The sequence below is a fragment of the Malus domestica genome, chromosome 15 (assembly GCF_042453785.1).
Source record: "Malus domestica chromosome 15, GDT2T_hap1".
In the NCBI taxonomy this organism is placed as follows: domain Eukaryota; kingdom Viridiplantae; phylum Streptophyta; class Magnoliopsida; order Rosales; family Rosaceae; genus Malus; species Malus domestica.
In genome coordinates, this window is record NC_091675.1 from 28148427 (window position 1) to 28172578 (window position 24152).

Sequence of the window (24152 nt, forward strand, 5' to 3'; positions counted from 1 at the left end):
TCACAAATTCCACTTAGCAATTTAATTTTGTAATGCATGAAACAAATATATAAATTGACAAATATATGAGCATATACAATATATATATATATATATATATATATTGTTGCAGTTATATTTAGAATAGGAATGTGATTGTGTAAATCCTAGGGAATCTGGGAATTTATCTTATATTCCTATTAGGACTAGATTACCTATTAAATGTTGTAATCCTAAAGGGAAAGGTTTTACCCTTCCTACTACTATAAATAAAGGCACAATGGGGTGAATCAAACACACCTCACAATTAAATCAATCTCTCTTCTCCCTAAAGCTTGCCGCACCCATTTCTCTCTCTAACCCTAGATCGCTCAATCAAATAGGCCTACAACACGTTATCAGCACGCTCTTGCCAGAAGCTAAGGAATTGACGCATCGTTGTAGGAGGCTATCATCCACCAAATTCAAAGGCTTATTCGATTTCTGCTAATCAAGTACGCTTAAAATAAAAGAAGATATTTGAAACGTCCACGATGTATGAAAACATTCCCCATGATGCATGAACCCCTCTATGTTTATATTTTCCTTTCGATATATATATTATATATGTTCATATATTTGTCAATATATATATTTATTTCATGCATCGCACAATTAAATTGTTATGTGGAATTTGTGAGTCAAAGCATAAAATTAAATTAGAAGCATGTTTAGGGTTTTCCTAAACCCTAAAGGATTTGAAAAAAAAAAAAAGGGAATTAAGACATGGTGCGGCACACCATCGCACCATCACTATGCAAAATTGATCCTAATGGATGGACTTACAGCCTTCATCCCTGCACCATGGCCCATAGCCATGCAACCAGCCTACATGACTAGGCATTGGTCTCTGCAGCCTGCACACTAACGCCAGCCTTGTGGCTGGGCTTCCCTGCGCAACAACAAACAAGCCAGCCTTATTGGACCTGCATCGTGGCCCCCCTTGGCCCATATATGAAACCCAGCTTCGATTGAGGGTTTCTCACCCTCCCCGCGTGGCCTGTAGCCCACCCCTTAATCCCTTGGGCCGTGTCTCCACCCATGGCCAAGTTATTTTTTAGGGCATATTTTTCGACCAAATGCTATCATTTTAGCATTCTAAAATAATTTAACCCCTATGTTAATATTATTTTACTTCTACAATCGACCTCGTATGGCCCGATTTATTAAATTAATTAAAAGTGACATGCGGTCCATTAATCTGATAATGAATCCAAAATTATTGACCTGAATATCACTTTTGGACATTAACGATTCAATAATTTATTTTTATACTTTAAACCGTCACATACTTTCGTAGTAACGAAGCTCTCACACTTGAGTTCCCGAAGACAACTCAAATCCACTACACTTAGTTAGTATATTGCATTCTGTGTTTCTTGCAGGAACCTCTCATTATGAACTAATTGTTCATAAAACTAAATTGAACCTATAGTTTCAAATTTAGTGCCTTTGAAACCAAAAGTTTTCATTCAAAACATACCATATGAAACCTGCATAAATTAAACCACTACATGTCTATATAACCTGTATGTCCTACAATATCTGTCTATGGCTTACCATATGACTAATCATGTTTTCTCCCTTCATTTTAGGGACATGTCGAACTTGAACAAGCTCGATTTCTCCGCTCTAGAAGTCTCTAGAAGAAACTATCTGAAGTGGGTTCAAGACGTGAAGCTCCATCTCATTGCAAAGGGTATTAGAGCCACCATCGAGACACTTATCGCCGACAAACCTGTTGATAAAGTTCAGAAGGCTACTGCAATGATCTTCATCTGAAGACACATTCATGATGCACTGCAGACTGAGTATCTCGTTGAGGAGGACCCACGCACCCTCTGGCTTGCTCTGGCTGACTGTTTCGATCACCAGAAAGACATATACTTGCCTAAAGCAAGACACGACTGGCTGCACCTTTGCTTCCAGGACTTTAAGTCAATAAATGAATACAACTCTGAAGTTTGTAGAATCCGTTCTCTGTTGAAATTCTGCAAAGTGGAACTAACCGAATTAGATTTCCTAGAGAATACCTATTAGACCTTCCATGCCACCAATATTGTCCTGCAACAACAATATAGAGCATAGAAATTCATCAAGTTTTCGGATTTGATCTCTGTTTTACTTCTTGCTGAAAAGCAGAACAGGCTTTTGATGAAGAATCATCAAGCTTGACCCACTGGCTCGAACGCTACGCCTGAAGCGCATGCGATTTATTCTAGCAGCCACAAACGATTAAAGAATCGTTGTGGCCGTGGCAATGGGTGGCAAGCCCAACCACGGGCCCCAAGTGTCCCACCTAAGGGAAAAATTACGACCCAACAGCGTTCATCACTCGCCCCTAAGGTCCCAAACTTTAAGAACAAGGGCAAAGCTCCCGTTCAGACCGCTTCTACTGAACTAGACATGTGCTATCGCTGTGGATCAAAGGATCATTGGTCACGCGTATGCCGAGCTTCCCCTGAGGCAATTGCCAAGTATCATTCTTGTCGTGAGTCTAACTTTGCACATGTGGATCATCCGGAATATGCAACTACATCATTAGAGATATCGGATTCCCAGGTGGCGTCAGCACCTATGGATGAATAAATTAGACATGTATTTAGGGTGTTTACCCCTAGTGGAAAAACCCACTAGGAGTGGTCGGCCCTACCCCCCCTATTTTGCTAGGTTTATGGTTTAATTTTGAACAATTTTTCTAAGTATTTGGAATAATTTGTTTGGTTTTGGTTTGTTTTGAATTATGGATTGTTATTTGAATGGATATTATTTTCTCAAATTGCTTAATTGAATCAATGGATTTATATTTATACATGTGACCAATTCAATCAATTTATTTCTAGGTATGTCTAGTGGGGAAGTTAGTTGTCTGGCAGATAGTGCAACCACGCACACCATCTTGCGTGAATGCCACTATTTTACTAACTTCATACCTAAGAAAGCTCTTTTGACAACTCTCTCAAGCTCATCCAACCTGATTAAAGGATACGGAAAGGCACGTATCATGTTGTCTAATGGTACAATTATGATCATTAAGGAGGCACTATATTCTCCACGTTCTGGAAGAACGTTGCTGAGTTTTAGAGATATTCGAGATAATCAATATCATCTTGAAACCACTGAAGATCATGGTTTTCAATTTCTTTGTATCACTTCATATGAATATGGCCAGAAGCATATTCACGAGAAGTTGGAACGTTTGCCGAATGGGTTGTACATCATAACCATTCGCAGCATAGAAGCCCACAGTGTGACCGGCCCTATGCCTAAATTCTCAGACACTTTGCTGCTTTGGCATGATCGTTTGGGACATCCTGGACGTGACATGATGCGCCGTATCTTCAAATCTTCACACGGGCATAAGTTACATCCCTATGTTGGACTCCCATCATGCAAAGCGTGTTCTTTAGAGAAGTTGAATACTCAACCCTCATATACAAAGATTATTCACGACCCCTCTAAATTTCTTCAGATGACTCAAGGGGACATTTGTGGACCTGTCCAACCAACCTGCGGACCATTTAGATAGTTTATGGTGTTGGTTGATGAATCGACAAAATGGTCACATGTTTTCTTGTTGTCCACATGCAACGCCGTGTTTGCTAAACTCCTAGCTCAAATCATTAAGTTAAGGGCTCACCACCCTAATTATCCGATCAAGTCGATTCGACTGGATAATGCTGGAGAATTTACGTCACACACTTTTGACAATTATTGCATGTCAGTAGAGATAAATGTGGAACATCATGTACCCCATGTTCACACCCAAAACGGCCTGGCAAAAGCTTTCATAAAGCGCATTCAATTAATAGCTCGGACTATGGTTATGCGAACCAAACTGCCTGTATCTACCTGGGGCTATGCAATATTGCACGCAGCTATGTTGGTCCGCCTGAGGCCTACCGCTACCCAACCACATTCACTGTTACAGTTGGTCACTGATAGGAGCATATTTATGTGACTTAGTTAGCTTGTTTCTTGGCATTTATGTTGTTAGTTCATGGTTATTTTAGTATTTTAAGCTATTTTCGTGTGTTTGTAAGTCCAAAGGGTTAATGTGGCAAAGAAGTGCATTTTGGAGCATTTTGGAGCATTTTTGGGCATGGAATGGATAACATATGCTTGGAGCAAAAGGAATGGATGAAATTTGAAGTTTGTGCATCATCCTTTCCCTATAAAGAACCATTTTAGCACACTCATTTCACCAATACATCCACTCATTACCAAACACTCACCCACTACACCCATTACATCCACTCATTACCACAACACTCACCCACTACACCCATTACATCCACTCACTACCCAACATCCATCCACTACACCCATTACATCCACTCATGACCAAACATCCATCCACTACACCCATTACATCCACTCATTATCCACTACACCCATTACATCCACTCATTACCAAACACTCACCCACTACACCCATTACATCCACTCATTACCAAACATCCATCCACTACACCCATTACATCCACTCATTACCAAACATTCACCCACTACACCCAATACATCCACTCATTACCACAACATACACCACTACCACCTTAATTAGATAGTGGTCCTCTCCCTAGCCTATAAATACATCCAACCTTCACCATAACAAAAGGAGGGGAGATTCATCCAAAGACACATTCACACGAACAATTTAGGGAGAAGGGAGGAAGACACATTCTGCCGCAAGGCAGAGTCTTTTCTTCTTAACCATTCTACACATTCCCACAACAAAAACACAATTCCATGCACCTTCATTTCCCTTTCCTTGTCATGACCTCCATCCAACCTAAACACATTCAGCCATTCCCTTCCATATATCCATACGCATCCATCAAACCACACCTTGTGCCTCAACAAAGAGAAGAATGAGGACCCTTGGATGTGCTTGCCATTCAAGTTGGATTGTTGGACCGTTTTTAGGTGTTTTCATTCTTTTGTTTTCAATGTCTAAATTTAATTATCTTTACTTTGTGAGTATGAGGAACTAAACCCCCTTTAGCTAGGGGGAATTCGAAACCATGTTCATGCTTGCAATATGATTTGATTACTTTCAGTTGTGATTCATAAGTTGTGAATTCAATTTACTTATCCATTTGAATTAAAACTGATTTATGTGTGTTGGTTGAGAGTGCACGCTTAATTTTCATGCATAAATCTGATGCTAGGATATAAGGGAGTTTCACCTAATCGTTATGAACTTATATTCACAAGTAGCGAAGGTTGCTCGTCACAACCGTGTTAAGTAAATTCTTGGCATAAGTTTCATGCAATTCATAGTTACAAGTGTTTCGTCAATGCTTTTGATTTTAATAGAACTTAATGATTCTTGCTTGTATCTCTATTATGCAATTCATGTATGGAACTTGTGGGGAATGCTTTGGGTTGTTGTATGCAATCATCCAATTCAATGAAATTAGGAAAATCTGAGGGTTAATTAGTGCAATTCACAGTTAATCTGGGGCATTGAGAATTCGTAGTTTATTGAAAAGCAACTAGAAATCGTTTTGTTTGCAAGTGTGTCATGTGTGGAGAAGAGCCTCCTAACTAGCCTTTCATCCATTCAATTTGCTCAAATTCGTGCAGATTTCATTAGTTCTTTAATTTATTTGTTTTGTTTTCAAATTCTTGAAAACCAAAACCCCCTTTACCTTGTGAAGTCATATTAGTTAGAAACTGATTTAGTTTGTGTTTTTAAGTGTTTCGAACCAAGTTAAAACCAAAATTCGTCCAAAAGTGTGTTTAGAGTCCAAATCTGCCCAGTTTGTGTTTTTAGGTAGATTTGAGCATTTTTAGCTTGTTTTGAGTCTTTTGAGTTTATTTTGAGTTCTTTGAGTCTAGTTTAGTGTTTTTAACTTTGTTTATATGTTTTTAAGTAAGTTTAGAGGTTATTAGCAAGCCCTCCTAATTCCCGGTCCAAAACGATCCCTACTTACATTCTTTACTACAATTGATACAAGAGGGTTTAATTTGTGTGTTAAGTTAATTTTCGCACCAAATTTTTGGCGCCGTTGCCGGGGATTAGCAACTTTGCTAATCCCTTGTTATTTCTTTTTGTATATTTTTGTGTCTTTTGTTTTTAGTTACTGACTTTGTTTCTGTTTGTGTTTTTTTTTTTTTTTTTTTTTTTTTTTGTTTGTTTTACTTTTGATATTTGATTTAGTTTTGTTTCCTTGATTTCAGGTACTAGAGAAGTAAGACATGGATTTTGCTACCATTCAAGCTCAATTAGGGAAACTTACTTCTCAATTGTCACAATATCCCGAAAGGACCACAATGCAAAGTGTCCCTACATATGGTGTGTCCTATAGGCAAGGATATCCAACTCATCAATGTTCTCAATTCGCTGCGAATGAAGATGCTTGGGGTTATCAAGGCCATAGCCAATCATGGGACAACATGTTTTCCAACGCTTACAATTCGAATTGGAGAGATTATTCAGATTACATGTGGGGAGAACCTCAACAATTCCAACAAGATGGATATTGGCAGCAAGAAGATGAGTTCTATTCAAGACCTATGCAGCCACCACAACCTCCTCCACAACAATTCCAATCAAATTCAAGTATGCCTATGAGTTATGATGAAATTCTTGATGTACTAACCTCGTTGACGCAGGGCTTACAACAAGAAGAATATTTGCCGCCATCGGATGAGTTCTATCACTAACCATGTGAACCATCACAGCTACCACAACAATCTGCCCAATTCAATTCAGGTACGTCTTTGGATAATGATATGTTTAATAAGTTACTCACTTCTTTGAACTAGGAAGTAGAAAATCGAAACAAAGAGATGCAAAATCAAGCAAAGAAGACGGGTGAATTGGAGAAGAAAATTGGGTAGATTATGAAGTTCATGGCACAAATTCAAGAGCAAAGTGAACTCTCCAACTCAACTATTGAAAATTTGAAGGAAGATTTTGAAATCCATGATGCTATCATTTTGGGAAGTGCTATGGAGGTTGCAGATGAATGATAGGAGCATATTTATGCGACTTAGTTAACATGTTTTCTTGCATTTACTTAGTTAGTTATTGCTTATAAGAGTGTTTTAAGCTATTTTCGTGTGTTTGTAGGTCCTAATAACAAAGTTGGAAAGAAAGTGCATTTTGGTGCAATTTGGAGCAATTTTGGGCCAAAATGGATTGCATGCATATGGAGCAAGTGGGATGGACGTTTTTGGTGTTTTAAAAAGGGTTTCAACACATGCAAAAATATGAATAATGAAGTTGAAGTGTGGAAGTGTGCAGATACATACACCTAAGGAACAATTTGAAAGGAAAAGAAGTGAAAGATGCCATTTGTTGGATTGCTTTACAAGATGTATTCACATTTTCAGCAACTACAAACATAATTGCAGGCTGAAATGATGCATAGCATGTGTGTATAGGTGTAAAGTGGTCAAAAGTTGATGTTTGCAAGATGAAATGATGCAAAACATGTGTATGAAAGTTGTCTAACAGCTAGTACATGTAGAAAATGGATGGAATACAAGGCAAATGCATCAGAAATTGAAGAATGAAGGCACATGGACAGCTACAAAGGAGTTGAATTAGCAAAAAAGGAATGATTGCCTTTTGTTAAAGGCAAGACACAATGATAAAAGAGCATGTAAACTAGCTGTTTTTGCATCATTTTGGTCTTTGTTTGTATTGTTTATTGAAGCCACTTGAGTGATTCTTTGCTTTGGAGCTTCTATAAATAGGGAGTGAAGGGAAGAACACTACACATTACACTACATCAAAAACACATCAACCACCCCTCCATATTCAGAATTTTTGCCAGAAATCATTCCCTCTCTTTGCCACAACCTTCCTTCACCATTCTTCCATATTTTTCTGATTCTTTTTACCCTAGCTGTACCCCCCATCAATCCTAAACCCTTCCATACCATTCCCTACCCATTCTCCCATACAAATACCACCCTAGAACCTGACTTTAGACCAAGTGCCGCAGCAAGGAGGAAAGAAGACTTGTGGATGCACCTGCTGTCCAAGTTGGATCATCTAGGTGTTTTCTTTCTCTGGATTTTAATGTCTAAATTTATGTATCTTTGCTTTGTGAGTATGAGGAACTAAACCCCCCTTGGCTAGGGGGGATTCGAAACCATGTTTATGCTTGCTATATGATTTGATTACTTTCAATTGCGTTTCATAAGTTGTGAATTCAATTTACTTATCTACATGAATTAAAACTGATTTGTGTGTGTTGGTTGAGAGTGCACGCTTAATTTTCATGCATAAGTTTGATGCTAGGATATAAGGGAATTTCACCTAATCGTTATGAACTTATATTCAAAAGTAGTAAAGGTTGTTGATCACAATCGTGTTAAGTAAATTCTTGGCATAAGTTTCATGCAATTCATAGTAACGAGTGCTTCGCCAATGCTTATGATTTTCATAGAACTTAATGATTCTTGCTTGTATCTCTATTATGCAATTCATGTAGGGAACTTGTGGGGAATGCTTTGGGTTGTCGTATGCAATTCATCCAATCCAATAACTTAAGGAAAATCTGAGGGTTAATTAGTGCAATTCACGGTTAATCTGGGGTGTTGGGAATTCATGGTTTATCGAAAAGCAATTGGAAATCGTTTTGTATGCAAGTGTGATATGTGTGGAGAAGAACCCCTTAGCTAGCTTTCCATCCATTCACTTTTCTCAAATTCGTTTTAGAATCTGTTCAATTTACAAGTTTTGTTTTTGTTTTCAATTTTCGTCAAAACCAATTCCCCATTTATTTTAAAGTGTTAGATTAAGTAGAAATTAATTTAGTTTGTGTTTTTAAGGGTCTTGAGTCAAGTTATAACCCAATTTCGTCCAATTTAGTGTTAGGTGTCAAAACTGCCCAGAAAGTGTTTTTAAGGACGTTTTGAGTGTTTGTTTGCTGTTTTGAGTCTTTTGGTTTGTTTTGGTGTTTTAAAGTTTAGTTTTGCATTCTTTGAGTCTAGTTTAGTGTTTTAAACTTGTTTTTACGTATTTGAGTCAGTTTTCAAGTGATTTGGCAATCCCTCCTAATCCCTGGTTTAGAACGATCCCTACTTACATACTTAGCTACAATTGATAAAAAGAGGGTTTAATTTGTGTGCTTATATATTTCGCATCAATAAAACCCAAGACATCCAAACCAAGCCAAAACATGGATGAATAGTTGCTGCTCGAAGAAGAGGAGAATAACAAGGCCACGACAAGGGAAGAACCACCCTTGCCGCAGCCCTATATGCCCTCTATGCTATCCACTACAACCAAGGTAAGCCTAAATTCAATTTGTCCTGACCCCGTTTCACCAAATGTCCTTATTCCTTACAGGATCATGCAATCCAAGGAAGAAGAGGGTGAGAAAGGCATCTTCGAAACCTTTCCAAAGAATCAAAAGCAAGAAGTGGATGGGGAATGTCTAGATTTCATCAAAAAAGATACACTTGAGACAAAAATTCCCAAAGAAGTTGGATTTTATGACACGGGAAAAGTCATAACTCTCAAAACATCAAATCTGGCCAAGTCCCATATCCCTGATATGGTGTTCGTAATTGAGTTCGTGTTGGAGCAAGCAAGTAAGCCATCTTCTCCAACTTCGATTTTATTATATACTAACTTGCTGATTTTGATGATTCAGGCACCTACACTAGAATTTAAACTATTGCCGGATCACGTCAAGTATCACCTTCCATTCAAGGATCAATTCCATGCTATGGGCCCTATCCAAGTTTAGAAGGAAGTTTCATCTGGCTCGAAGACGTTAAAGCAAGCGCTTCTTGGGAGGCAACCCATGTATTCAAATGAGGAAGATTTTTGAATCGCCCCACAATCAGTTTTACGTTTCTAAAATCCTTCCCTTTTCTACAGTTTTATTTTGCCATGATTTTCATATTTATTTGTTGCTTGTTTAATTATTTTTGGTGTAGGTATATTTTTGAAACATTGCCAGATATGCAAGGTATTTTGACATTCATTTTCATGAAAAACGAACATTAAGCAGAAAATACAAGAGGAAGCCTTCACAAAGGCTGCTTAGGAGAAGTCTCAGTAGTCGGTGGAGCCTCAGCAGTCGGCGGAGCCCCAGAAGGAGGAGCCATCGGAGGTTGATCATTTGGAGCTTCATTACGCGGTACAGCCCTAGAAGACGAAGGCAAATGCTATTGGAACAAACCCACAAACCTCTGATGATCAAGTAAAATCTGACCATCAGATTCCTGCAACTGGTCAATCTTCATCTTCATGTTTATAGCATAGTTATGTGCGATCTTGTGCAACTGTTTATTCTCATGCTTGAGCCCTCTAATCTCCTGTTTGAGACTCATTACTTCAGCCGCCAACGATTTAACTTGACGGGTTCGAGCAAATAGGCGTTGGACCATATTAGACACAGAACCTGCACAATGCACACTGAGAGCCAGAGAATCCTTAACAGCCAACTCATCAGAACGTTTGGAAAGCAGTCTGTTATCTTTGGGAGTGACAAGGTTCCGAGCCACCACTACATCGGTCATATCATTTTTCATCACCGAATCCCCAACGGTAAGAAGACCAGTAGGGGATATGAAGGATTGGCGCCATATGTTGCTTGGAGAAGGCATGGTTGCCTCTTCACCAAGGTTCAAGTCAAAACGATGGTCGGAAGGGCCAGACATTTTCAAAGGTGTTGAAGAAAGAAGAGGTCCGACAAGTCAAGATCGTAAAAGTGCAAGAATGGAGTTTTTACAGGTAGAAATTCAAGTGTGCTTTGAAACGTACGACACGCCTCTATAAAAACCAGCACTCGATGGGATTTCAGAGATCGAAGATGCGAGCTCAAAAGCTAGGCTTGCTCAGAAACCACGGGCCAATCTTCTTTTCCAGATTTGTCCGCACTTGTCACATGCAACCTCTGCACTCGACGGAGCTCAGAACTCGAAGAGGCGAGCTCAGAACTCAAAGAGGCAAGCTCAGAAATCGGAGAGGAATCTGCTTTTCCAGACGTGTCAGCATCTGTCACATGCACACTCAGCTTTGCAGAAATCATAGGCAGTTTGTCGAAGCGCCGATTCCAAATATCGAAGAGGCACTTTCTTTTCCAGACGTGTCAGCGCCTATCACATGCACACTCAGCTTTGCAGAAATCATGGGCAGTTTGTCGAAGCGCCGATTCCAGATATTGAAGAGGCACTTGCATTTCTAGTCGTGTCAGCGCCTGTCACATGCACACTCAACCTTACGAAAATTACGGGTAATCTGTCGAAGATTTCTTGTGAAGTAGAAGACACGTGTAGTTTACTGTTAAATCATCCAACGGTTGCCAACAAGAGTGAAAGAATAGTACCGGTTATTAATTCCTATAAATGTCAACCTTCACCCTCCATTGCAAGGCATACATACATAACCTTTCTTCATCTCCGAGCATGCCTTCCCAACAAAGCCTCTCGAGTCACTCAATGTTCCTTATTCCTTGGGGTACCTCTGCAAACAACTCATCCAAAGCAAAAGTATTTCATATCATGAAGGTTGAAAGCAAGAGTATCTCATATCATGCTTTCTCCCTGCCCTTCTCCTTGTCGTTGTTTTCATCTGCGGGACAATGAGAAAGAGAGCAATCAGCCAGCACTTGGTATCAATCTTCCGATCTGAAACTGACTGCCTGGAACCCCTTCCTGATTGCTTACCTAGCCTTGCTCTCGAGTACTCATCTTCAACATCTTATGCTTCCTCTTCGTCTACCACATCTGCCTGGGGAACAGATAAGGGAAGTGAAAATGATACCTCGAAGCATGTAGAGACAATATGATAATTCATCCTCAGCTAAGGACAAGGAGAAATAAAGCAAGAGGTGGGCACTTGGAAAGATTGAAGAAAGAAACAGACCATCACCCCTATCTCATGCCTGCCTGCCGTGCACAAGAAACAAGCAAAGAAGAATGCAGACTGCACAATTAAATCAACCCAGCAGAAAGAGTCTGATTTGAAACCAAGGAACTCTCGCTCAGAATTCCGAACCAGTTCGAGATCAAAGCTGTGGAAAGTCGCCAAGATCATCTATCTCCAAAACCAGATTTGCGTTCTTAAACTCGACTCTGTCTGGTTTTTACTTTGCCATACTTGTCATGTTTATTTGTTATTTTTTTTATTGTTTGCTTGTGTTTGTGTGAGTTTATGCTTGAAACATTGAGGACAATGTTCGATTTAAGTGTGGGGGGCTAACCAAGTTGTTTTGCATGAAATTCGTGGGAGTTTATCACCTATTACTTCTAGTGTTATTCCTTGCTGGTTTTAAGTGTTTTTATGCTGTTTTGGTGTGTTTTAGTGTGTTTTGACATAAAAATCCGAAAATCTCATAAAAATTTGAAAAATTGTTTTGAAAAACCAAAAAAGAGTTGTTTTTGTGTGTTTGTTTGTGTCTTAGGGTACCTTCCAACACAATGATGAGGATTTGGTTTTTAATTACATGACCTTTAAAGAGAGTTATAAACATGGATGAAAATTTTGATTTACTCTTTGGTGTATGCTTGGTTGTGGTTATAATTTATGAATTCACATGCAATCATAAAGGAAAAATCAGTTTTTGTAACATGCTTGAAAGAAGGAACTCAAATGAATGCTACAACCTTCTGAGACTTGAGCCTAAACGTTTATTTGGAGAGTTAATAATATGTGCATCATTGTTTTCTAAAGTCGTTGCATGATCTCATTATTCTTTGCTTGGTTGCTACTTAGAAGGCATTTCATCATTTAGTTCCAAATGCTAGAACTCATGCCTATTTCATTAAAAGCATGTTATTGATTTGCATAACACATATTCAAGATGAAGTTGTGTAGTGACCACCAACCCTATTTCATTATGTGTTTAAGTTTAACCCCGTTGAGCCTTGTTAAGCCTATGTTCTTTGTTAACCCACACTATCCTTACCTAGCCTAGTGTTAGGACCATTCATACCCTTGTTCTTGAAGCATAGTAAAGCATGACTTAAAATGAACTCCTTTTTTATCAATGTATTGCAGAAAGCAAGTGTGGGGGAAGTGATTCTTGTGTGTGTGTGTGTGTGTGTGTGCCAAAGTCTTTAATAAGGCAAGGGTAGAAAAGAAAAAAAAAATTGAAAAAAAAGGTATGAAAAATTGCTCTAAAGTGTTTTTTGTTAAAGAAAGGGTTCAAAATATTGAATTCGGCCCTAAGTGTTGCATAAATCTTCCCTTTGTAATTAAAAGTTGATTCTGCATTCTAAAGTGATTTCCAAGTGTCTATTTCATTGCTTTGCTTGCTATCGCTTTAAGAACGTTTGTTATCCCTATCCTTTCTTTGTTAGCCATTACCCCAACGCCCTGTTACAACCCTTGACTTCAATCTTGAGTGTTGTGTGTTTCAATTTGTGGAGTTCGAAATTGGTATGAGCATATGGTGTCACTGGTTCTCGCATCTAAGTAGTAGCATTCCATTCATGAGATCATATCTAAACATGCTTAATAACTCCAAAAAATTGTTTTCTTTGTTATAACATATGTGAGTCCTAATCTTTCATGTTTACATCAATCTTCTCACATATACTAGTGTAGGGTGTGTAGTCAGAAAATGTGTGTGAAAATAGAGAGTATCTTGTAAGGAATTGAGCAAATTCTCTAAGGCATGTTACTACACTCAAAACATCGTTTTAATTGGTTAATTGTGAACTAGTAAGTGGTGACTATGATTAAGTATGTGCTCAAGTGTAAGGATGACCAAAATCTGTGGGAATGATAATTTTTAACACGTCATGTTTCATTAAAAATCCCTGAGGCAATTTTTGGAAGGTCTAGGTTTTGTTTTGTTTTGTTTTGTTTTGCTCGAGGACTAGCAAAAGCTAAGTGTGGGGGAATTTGATAGGAGCATATTTATGTGACTTAGTTAGCTTTTTTCTTGGCATTTATGTTGTTAGTTCGTAGTTATTTTAGTATTTTAAGCTATTTTCGTTTGTTTGTAGGTCCAAAGGGTTAATGTGGCAAAGAAATGCATTTTGGAGCATTTTGGAGCATTTTTGGGCATGGAATGGACAGCATATGCTTGGAGCAAACGGAATGGACGAAATTTGAAGTTTGTGCATCATCCTCTCCCTATAAATAACCATTTTAGCACACTCATTTCACCCAATACATTCACTCATTACCAAACACTCACCCACTACACCCATTACATCCACTCATTACCACAACACTCACCCACTACACCCATTACATCCACTCATTACCAAACATCCATCCACTACACTCATTACATCCACTCATTATCCACTACACCCATTACATCCACCCATTACATCCACTCATTACCAAACACTCACCCACTACACCCATTACATCCACTCATTACCAAACATTCACCCACTACACCCATTACATCCACTCCACTCATTACCAAACATCCATCCACTACACCCATTACATCCACTCATTACCAAACATTCACCCACTACACCCATTAAATCCACTCATTACCACAACATACACCACTACCACCTTAATTAGATAGTGGTCCTCTCCCTAACCTATAAATACATCCACCCTTCACCATAACAAGTGGAGGGGAGATCCATCCAAAGACACATTCACACGGACAGTTTAGGGAGAATGGAGGAAGACACATTCTGCCGCAAGGCAGAGTCTTTTCTTCTTAACCATTCTACACGTTCCCACAACAAAAACACAATTCCATGCACCTTCATTTCCCTTTCCTTGCCGTGAACTCCATCCAACCTAAACACATTCAGCCATTCTCTTCCATATATCCATACGCATCCATCAAACCACACCTTATGCCGCAACAAAGAGAAGAAGGAGGACCCTTAGACATGCTTGCCATTCAAGTTGGATTGTTGGAGCGTTTTTAGGTGTTTTTATTCTTTTGTTTTCAATGTCTAAATTTGTTTATCTTTGCTTTGTGAGTATGAGGAACTAAACCCCCCTTAGCTAGGGGGAATTCGAAACCTTGTTCATGCTTGTAATATGATTTGATTACTTTCAAATGTGATTCATAAGTTATGAATTCAATTTACTTATCCATTTGAATTAAAACTGATTTATATGTGTTGGTTGAGAGTGCACGCTTAATTTTCATGCATAAATCTGATGCTAGGATAAAAGGGAGTTTCACCTAATCATTATGAACTTATATTCACAAGTAGTGAAGGTTGCTCGTCACAACCGTGTTAAGTAAATTCTTGGCAGAAGTTTCATGCAATTCATAGTTACAAGTGTTTCGTCAATGCTTATGATTTTTATAGAACTTAATGATTCGGGTTGTTGTATCTCTTTGGGAAGATTTGGAAGGAAGATTTTGAAATCCATGATGCTATTACTTTGGGAAGTGCTATGGAGGTTAGAGGTGAACCCAAGACATCCAAACCAAGCCAAAACATGGATGAACAGTTGCTGCTTGAAGAAGAGGAGAATAACAAGGCCACAGCAAGGGAAGAACCACCATTGCCGCAGCCTCATATGCCCTCTATGCCGTCCACTACAACCAAGGTAAACCTAAATTCAATTTGTCTTGACCCCGTTTCACCAAATGTTCTTATTCCTTGCAGGATCATGCAATCCAAGGAAGAAGAAGCTGAGAAAGGCATCTTCGAAACCTTTCCAAAGAATCAAGAGCAAGAAGTGGATGGGGAATGTCTAGAATTCATCAAAGAAGATACACTTGAGACAAAAATTACCAAAGAAGTTGGATTTTATGACACGGGAAAAGTCATAACTCTCAAAAAATCAAATCTGGCCAAGTCCTATATCCCTGATGTGGTGTTCGTAATTGAGTTTGTGTTGGAGCAAGCAAGTAAGCCATCTTCTCCAACTTCGATTTTATTATATACTAACTTGCTGATTTTTATGATTCAGGCACCTACACTAGAATTTAAACCATTGCCAGATCACGTCAAGTATCACCTTCCATTCAAGGATCAATTCCATGCTATGGGCCCTATCCAAGTTTAGAAGGAAGTTTCGTCCGGCTCGAAGACGTTAAAGCAAGCGCTTCTTGGGAGGCAACCCATGTATTCAAATGAGGAAGATTTTTTTTACGTTTCTAAAACCCTTCACTTTTCTGCAATTTTATTTTGCCATGATTGTCATTTTTTATTTGTTGCTTATTTAATTATTTTTGGGTGTGGGTTTATTTTTGAGACATTGACAGATATGCAAGGTATTTTTACATTCATTTTCATGAAAAAAAAAGGAACATTAAGCAGAAAATACAAGATGAAGCCTTCACAAAGGCTGCTTAAGAGAAGTCTCAGTAGTCAGCGGAGCCCCAGAAGGAGGAGGCATCGGAGGTTGATCATTTGGAGCTTCATTACGCAGTACAGCCCCAGAAGACGAAGGTAAATGCTGTTGGAACAAACCCACAAACCTCTGATGATCAAGTAAAATCTGACCATCAGATTCCTGCATCTGGTCAATCTTCCTCTTCATGTTTGTAGCATAGTTATGTGCGAGCTTGTGCAACTGTTTATTCTCATGCTTGAGCCCTCTAATCTCCTGTTTGAGACTCATCACTTCAGCCGCCAATGATTCAACTTGACAGGTTCGAGCAAATAGGCGTTAGGCCATATTAGACACAGAACCTGCACACTGAACATTGAGAGCCAGAGAATCCTTAACAACCAACTCATCAGACCATTTGGAAAGCAATCTGTTATCTTTGGGAGTGACAAGGTTCCGGGCCATCACCGTAGCGGTCATATCATTCTTCATCACCGAATCCTCAACGATAAGAGGACCAGTAGGGGATATGAATGATGGGCGCTATATGTTGTCTAGAGAAGGCATGGCTACCTCTTCACCAAGGTTCAAGTCAAAACGACGGTCGGAGGGTCCAGACATTTTCAAAGGTGTTGAAGAAAGAAGATGTCGGACAAGTCAAGATCGTAGAAGTGCAAGAAGGGAGTTTCTACAGGCAGAAATTCAAGTGTGCTTTGAAATGTACTGCGCGCCTCTATAAAAACCAGCACTCAACAGGATTTCAGAGATCGAAGAGGCGAGCTCAGAAATCGAAGAAGCCAATTTAAAAATCGAAGAGGCGCTAGCTTTCTCAAAAGCTGGGCTTGCTCAGAAATCACGGGCCAATCTTATTTTCCAGATTTGTCCGCACTTGTCACATGCAACCTCTGCACTCGACGGAGCTCAGAACTCGAAGAGGCAAGCTCAGAAATCGGAGAGGCATCTGCTTTTCTAGACATGTCAGCATCTGTCACATGCACATTCAGCTTTGCGGAAATCACAAGCAGTTTGTCGAAGCGCCGATTCCAGATATCAAAGACGCACTTGCTTTTCCAAACTGTCAATGTCTGTCACATACACACTCAGCTTTGCGGAAATCACGGGCAGTTTGTCGAAGCGCCAATTCCAGATATCGAAGAGGCACTTGCTTTTCCAGTCGTGTCAGCGCCTGTCACATGCACACTCAGCCTTACGGAAATTACGAGTAATCTATCGAAGATTTCTTGTGAAGTAAAAGACACGTGAAGTTTACTGTTAAATCATCCAACGGTTAACGACAAGAGTGAAAGAATAGTACCGGTTATTAATTCCTATAAATGTCAACCTTCACCCTCCATTGCAACGCATACATACGTAACCTTTCTTCATCTCCGAGAATGCCTTCCCAACGAAACCTCTCGAGTCACTCAGTGTTCCTTATTCCTTGGGGTACCTCTGCAAACAACTCATCTAAAGCAAAAGTATTTCATATCATATAGGTTGAAAGCAAGAGTATCTCATATCATGCTTTCTCTCTGTCTTTCTCCTTGTTGTTGTTTTCATCTGCGGGACATGATGTGAGAATTACTTGACACACAAATTAAACCCTATTGATGACAATTGTAGTAATGATGCAAGTAGGGATCGTTCTAGACCGGGGATTAACTAGGGATGCTAATCAACAAATATAAGACTCAAGAATATAAGAAGAAACTTAAAAACACAAAAATAGGTTTTAAAACACTAAACTAGACTCAAAGAGTTCAAAACACTTTAAGGCACAAACTAACTTCGATACAAGAAAGTAAATGGGAGGTATTGGTTTGGATGAGATTGAGATAACAACAAAAAGTAAAACTAAATAGATGGTTGATGGATTAGCTAGAGATCCATTCTTCACACATGACACACTTGTACATGAATTGATTTCCAATTGCTTTTCAATAGATTATGAAACTCAACACCCCAGATTAACCGTGATGCACTAATTAATTCTCAGATTTTCCTTGATTTATTGAATTGGATGAATGCATACGACAATCCAAATTATTCTCCAAAAGTCCTCTACATGAATGCATAATAGAGATACAATTAAAGATCATTACGTTCTATGAAAATCATAAGTGTTAACGAGGCATTCGTAACTATGAATGCATGATACGTTTGCCAAGAATTCAATTAACGCGATTGTGACTAGCAACCTTCACTACCAATGAATATAAACTTGTAACGATTAGGTGAAACTCATTTATATCCTAGCATCAAATTCATGCATGAAAACTAAGTATGCATCCTTAATCAACATACAAGAATTAGTTTTGAAGAAAGTAGTTAATTGAATTGCATTCACAACTTATTAAATCACAATCGGAAGAAATCAATTCATATCTCAAACATGTTCATGGCTTCGAACTTCACCCTAGCTAAGTAAGGGTTTAGTTCCTCATACTTGCAATTAAACAAAAACAATTGATATTAAACATAGAGAAACAAAGTAGAAGACACCTAGAATGCTCCAACAACTCCAATGGAATGGCTAGCACAACTTCAAGCACTCCTCCTTCTTTGCAAGCCTTGGAACTAATGGAAATGTGTATGAATGGCTGCCTCTTCCTTGAAGGCTGAATGGTGCTTATATAGAGGTTGGAAATGAAAAGAATTTCAAGGCAATGGACATGACAACTCACGGCAAAGAAGAAAGGATGCTGCCAGCTTTGTTTTTGCATGTGTGTGTGATGTTTTTGTGCTCTTTCCACCTAGAAACAATCATTCCAAAGCCACCCAAAGTTATAAGTGGAAGACCAACCAGAAATCCACCTCATAGTGGTCCAATTTCTGCCATTCCTTGCTGTCCATTCACTACCAAAGTTGTAGAAATCTGCCAACTCCATTCCATTGTCGTGTGTGTGTGTTTGTGTTGTCATCATCACTTCCCACTCTTCCATGCTTTAATTTCTGATTCCTTGCTGCCCATGTGGTGTGTGTGTTGCTGTTTTCTTTCCTTCTTGCTGCCCATGTGGTGTTTATACTTGCACATGCATGTTCTTCATCCATTTAGCTAGCAATAAACACATTTTCTGCCATCACATGGCAGCTATGATGTTTGAAGTTGTAGGCCAACACTTTGCACACACACATGTAGATTTCTAGCCCATTGAATCATCAAATTCGTCCATCCTCATGTCTCCATGTTTGCACCATCCAATCTTGGCCCAAAAATGCTCCAAAGTGCTCCAAAATGCATCTTCTTGCATCCTTGGCCCATAGAACCTACAAACACACAAAAATGGCTTAAACTACTAACATAACTAAGAACTAAGAACATAAATGCACGAAAACAAACATACTAAGTCGCATAAATATGCTCCTATCAGGACAAGGAGAAAGAGAGCAATCAGCCAGCACTTGGTATCAATCTTCCAATCTGGAACCGACTGCCTGGAACCCCTTCCTGATTGCTTACCTAGCCTTGCTCTCGAGTACTCATCTTCAACATCTTATGCTTCCTCTTCGTCTACCACATCTGCTTGGGGAACAGATAAGGGAAGTGAAAATGATACCTCAAAGCATGTGGAGACAATGTGCTAATTCATCCTCAGCTAGGGACAAGGAGAAAAAAGCAAATGGTGGGCATTTGGAAAGATTGAAAAAAGAAACAGACCATCACCCTCTACCTCATGCCTCCCTGCCATGCAGAAGAAACAAGCAGAGAAGAATGCCTACTGCACAATCAAATCAACCCAGCAGAAGGAGTCTGATTTGAAACCAAGGAACTCTGATATTCCTCACTCAGAATTCCAAACCAGTTCGAGATCAAAGCTGTAGAAAGTCGCCAAGATCATCTATCTCCAAAACCAGATTTGCATTCTTAAACTCTACTCTGTCTGGTTTTTACTTTACCATACTTGTCATGTTTATTCATTGTTTGTTTGTTTGCTTGCTTGTTTTTGTGTGAGTTTATGCTTGAAACATTGAGGAGAATGTTTGATTTAAGTGTGGGAGGGTAACCAAGTTGTTTTGCATGAAATTCATAGGAGTTTATCACCCATTACTTCTAGTGTTGTTCCTTGCTGTTTTTAAGTGTTTTAAAGATGTTTTGGAGTGTTTTGGTATGTTTTGACATAAAAATCCGAAAATCTCATAAAATTTTGAAAAATTGTTTTGAAAAACCCAAAAAGAGTTGTTTTTGTGTGTTTATTTGTGTCTTAGGGTACCTTCCAACACAATGATGAGGATTTGTTTTTTTAAGTACATGACTATTAAAAAGAGTTATAAACATGGATGAAAATTTGATTTCCTCTTTGGTATATGCTTGGTTGTGGTTATAATTTATGAATTCACATGCAATCATAAAGGAAAAATCAGTTTTTGTAACATGCTTGAAGGAAGGAACTCAAATGAACGCTACAACCTTGTGAGACTTAAGCCTAAACATTTATTTGGAGAGTTAATAATCTGTGCATCATTGTTTTCTAAAGTCGTTGCATGATCTCATTATTCTTTGCTTGGTTGCTACTTAGAAGGCGTTTCATCATTTAGTTCCAAATGCTACAACTCATGCCTATTTCATTCAAAGCATGCTATTGATTTGCATAACACATATTCAAGATGAAGTTGTGTAGTAACCACCAAAGCCAAATTGTCGTGCCCCTATTTCATTATGTGTTTAAGTTTAACCCCATTGAGCCTTGTTAAGCCTATGTTCTTTGTTAACCCACATTATCCTTACCTAGCCTGGTTTTAGGACCATCCATACCCTTGTTCTTAAAGCATAGTAGACCTAAAATGAACTCCTCTTTGATCAATGTATTGCAGAAAGCAAGTGTGGGGGGAAGTGATTCTTGTGTGTGTGTGTGCCAAAGTCCTTAATAAGGCATGGGTAGAGAAAAAAAAAAGAGTATGGAAAAGAGCTCTAAAGTGTTGTTTGTTAAAAAATGGTCCAAAACATTGAATTCAGCCCTAAGTGTTGCATGAATCTTCCCTTTGTATGTAAAAGTTGATTCTGCATTCTAAAGTGAATTCCAAGTGTCTATTTCATTGCTTTGCTTGCTATCGCTTTAAGAACGTTTGTCATTCCTATCCTTTCTTTGTTAGCCATTACCCCCAAGCCCTATTACAACCCTTGACTTCAATCTTGAGTGTTGTGTGTTTCAATTTGTGGAGTTCGAAATTGGTATGAGCATATGGTGTCAGTGGTTCTCGCATCTAAGTAGTAGCATATCATTCATGATATCATATCTAAACATGCTTAATAACTCCAGAAAATTGCTTCCTTTGTTATAACATATGTGAGTCACAGTCTCTAGTGTAGGGTGTGTAGTCAGAAAATGTGTGTGAAAATAGAGAGTATCTTGTAAGGAATTGAGCAAATTCTCTAAGGCATGTTACTACATTCAAAATATTGTTTTAATTGGTTAATTGTGAATTAGTAAGTAAGGACTGTGATTAAGTTTGTGCTCAAGTGTGAAGATAACCAAAATCTGTGGGAATGATGATTTTTAACATATCATGTGCATTGGAAATCCCTGAGGCAAATGTTAGAAGGTTAGGTTGTGTTTTGTTTGTTTTGTTTCGTTTTGTTTCTTTTGTTTTGCTCAAGGACTAGCAAAAGCTAAGTGTGGGGGAATTTGATAGGAGCATATTTATGCAACTTAGTTAGCTTATTTCTTGGCATTTACTTAGTTTAATTCTAGTTATTTTAGTACTTTAAGCTATTTTCGTGTGTTTATAGGTTCAAATAACAAAGTTGGCAACAAAGTGCTATTTGGAGCATTTTGGAGCATTTTTTGGCCAAGATTGGATAGTGCAAGCATGGAGACATGAGGATGGACATTTTTGAAGATTAGAAGGCTAGAAATCACCATGTGTGTGTGCAAGTGTGTTGACCTACAACTACAAACATCCATCCACTACACCCATTACATCCACTCATTACCAAACATTCACCCACTACACCCATTACATCCACTCATTACCACAACACTCACCCACTACACTCATTACATCCACTCATTACCACAACATACACCACTACCACCTTAATTAGATGGTGGTCCTCTCCCTAGCCTATAAATACATCCACCTTTCACCATACCAAAGGGAGGGAGATCCATCCAAAGACACATTCACACGGACAGTTTAGGGAGAAGGGAGAAAGACACATTCTGCCGCAAGGCATAGTCTTTTCTTCTTAAACATTCTACACATTCCCACAACAAAAACACAATTCCATGCACCTTCATTTCCCTTTCCTTGCCGTGACCTCCATCCAACCTAAACACATTCAGCCATTCCCTTCCATATATCCATACACATCCATCAAACCACACCTTGTGCCATAACAAAGAGAAGAATGAGGACCCTTGGACGTGCTTGCCATTCAAGTTGGATTGTTGGACCATTTTTAGGTGTTTTCATTCTTTTGTTTTCAATGTCTAAATTTGTTAATCTTTGCTTTGTGAGTATGAGGAACTAAACCCCCCTTACCTAGGGGGAATTCGAAACCATGTTCATGCTTGCAATATGATTTGATTTCTTTCAGTTGTGATTCATAAGTTGTGAATTCAATTTACTTATCCATTTGAATTAAAACTGATTTGTGTATGTTGGTTGAGAGTGCACGCTTAATTTTCATGCAGAAATCTGATGCTAGGATATAAGGGAGTTTTACCTAATCGTTATGAACTTATATTCACAAGTAGTAAAGGTTGCTCGTCACAACCGTGTTAAGTAAATTATTGGCATAAGTTTCATGCAATTCATAGTTACAAGTGTTTCGTCAATGCTTATGATTTTCATAAAACTTAATGATTCTTGCTTATATCTCTATTATGCAATTTATGTAGGGAACTTGTGGGGAATGCTTTGGGTTGTTGTATGCAATCATCCAATTCAATGAAATTAGGAAAATCTGAGGGTTAATTAGTGCAATTCACAATTAATCTGGGGCGTTGAGAATTCGTAGTTTATTGAAAAGTAACTGGAAATCGTTTTGTTTGCAAGTGTGTCATGTGTGGAGAAGAACCTCCTAGCTAGCCTTCCATCCGTTCAATCTACTCAAATTCATCCAGATTTCATTAGTTCTTTAATTTACTTGTTTTGTTTTCAAATTCGTCAAAACCAAAACCCCCTTTACCTTGTTGAGTCATATTAGTTAGAAACTGATTTAGTTTGTGTTTTTAAGTATTTCGAACCAAGTTAAAACCAAAATTCGTCCAAAAGTGTGTTTAGAGTCCAAATATGCCCAGTTTGTGATTTTAGGCAGATTTGAGCGTTTTTAGCTTATTTTGAGTTCTTTGAGTTTGTTTTGAATTCTTTGAGTCTAGTTTAGTGTTTTTAACTTTGTTTATATGTTTTTAAGTCAGTTTAGAGGGTATTAGCAAGCCCTCCTAATCCCCGGTCCAAAACGATCCCTATTTACATTATTTACTACAATTGATACAAGAGGGTTTAATTTGTGTGTTAAGTAAATTTCGCACCAGAAGCACTAGTGGTCTTACATCAGTCGTTGACCTTCCTATGACGATCTTTGAAGACAATGCAGCATGTATCGAGTAGCTGAAGAAGGGATACATAAAGGGAGACAACACCAAGCACATAGCGCTGAAGTTCTTTTACTCACACCAGCAGCAGCAGCATTAGAACATTGAAGTCAAGCAAATCCGTTCCCAGGACAACCTGGCCAATCTCTTTACCAAGTCATTGCCCAAGTCTACATTTCAGAAGCTCGTCCAAGGAATCGGTATGCGTAAATTATCTGAGTTGAATTGCTTGTAGTTCTCTTATTTAGAAGTTATGTCTAACTGATTAGGAGTATCTAGAAGCATACTCACATGATCTTAATGTATTCTTTTTCCTACGATTAGCAGCATCCTGCCTAACGAGGTTTTAATGAGGCACCCATCCTGGGATGATCATACTCCGATGAGTTCACTACCTT

The 24152-nt window shown here is 38.6% G+C and overlaps 1 long non-coding RNA gene across 3 annotated transcripts in view; it reads left to right on the forward strand.

Annotated features, from left to right (window-relative positions):
- The window catches only part of LOC139192166 (uncharacterized), a 35411-nt gene extending 21315 nt beyond the window's left edge, over positions 1-14096 (forward strand). Inside the window, exon 5 of one of the 3 annotated variants that reach the window (XR_011576094.1) lies at positions 13948-14096. This is a non-coding gene — a long non-coding RNA (uncharacterized lncRNA). Of the gene's footprint in view, positions 1-1613; positions 1826-6204; positions 6341-13947 lie in introns of those variants that run through there. The other 2 variants (XR_011576095.1, XR_011576093.1) reach the window with 2 other exon arrangements.
- Positions 14097-24152: the final 10056 nt, after the last annotated feature.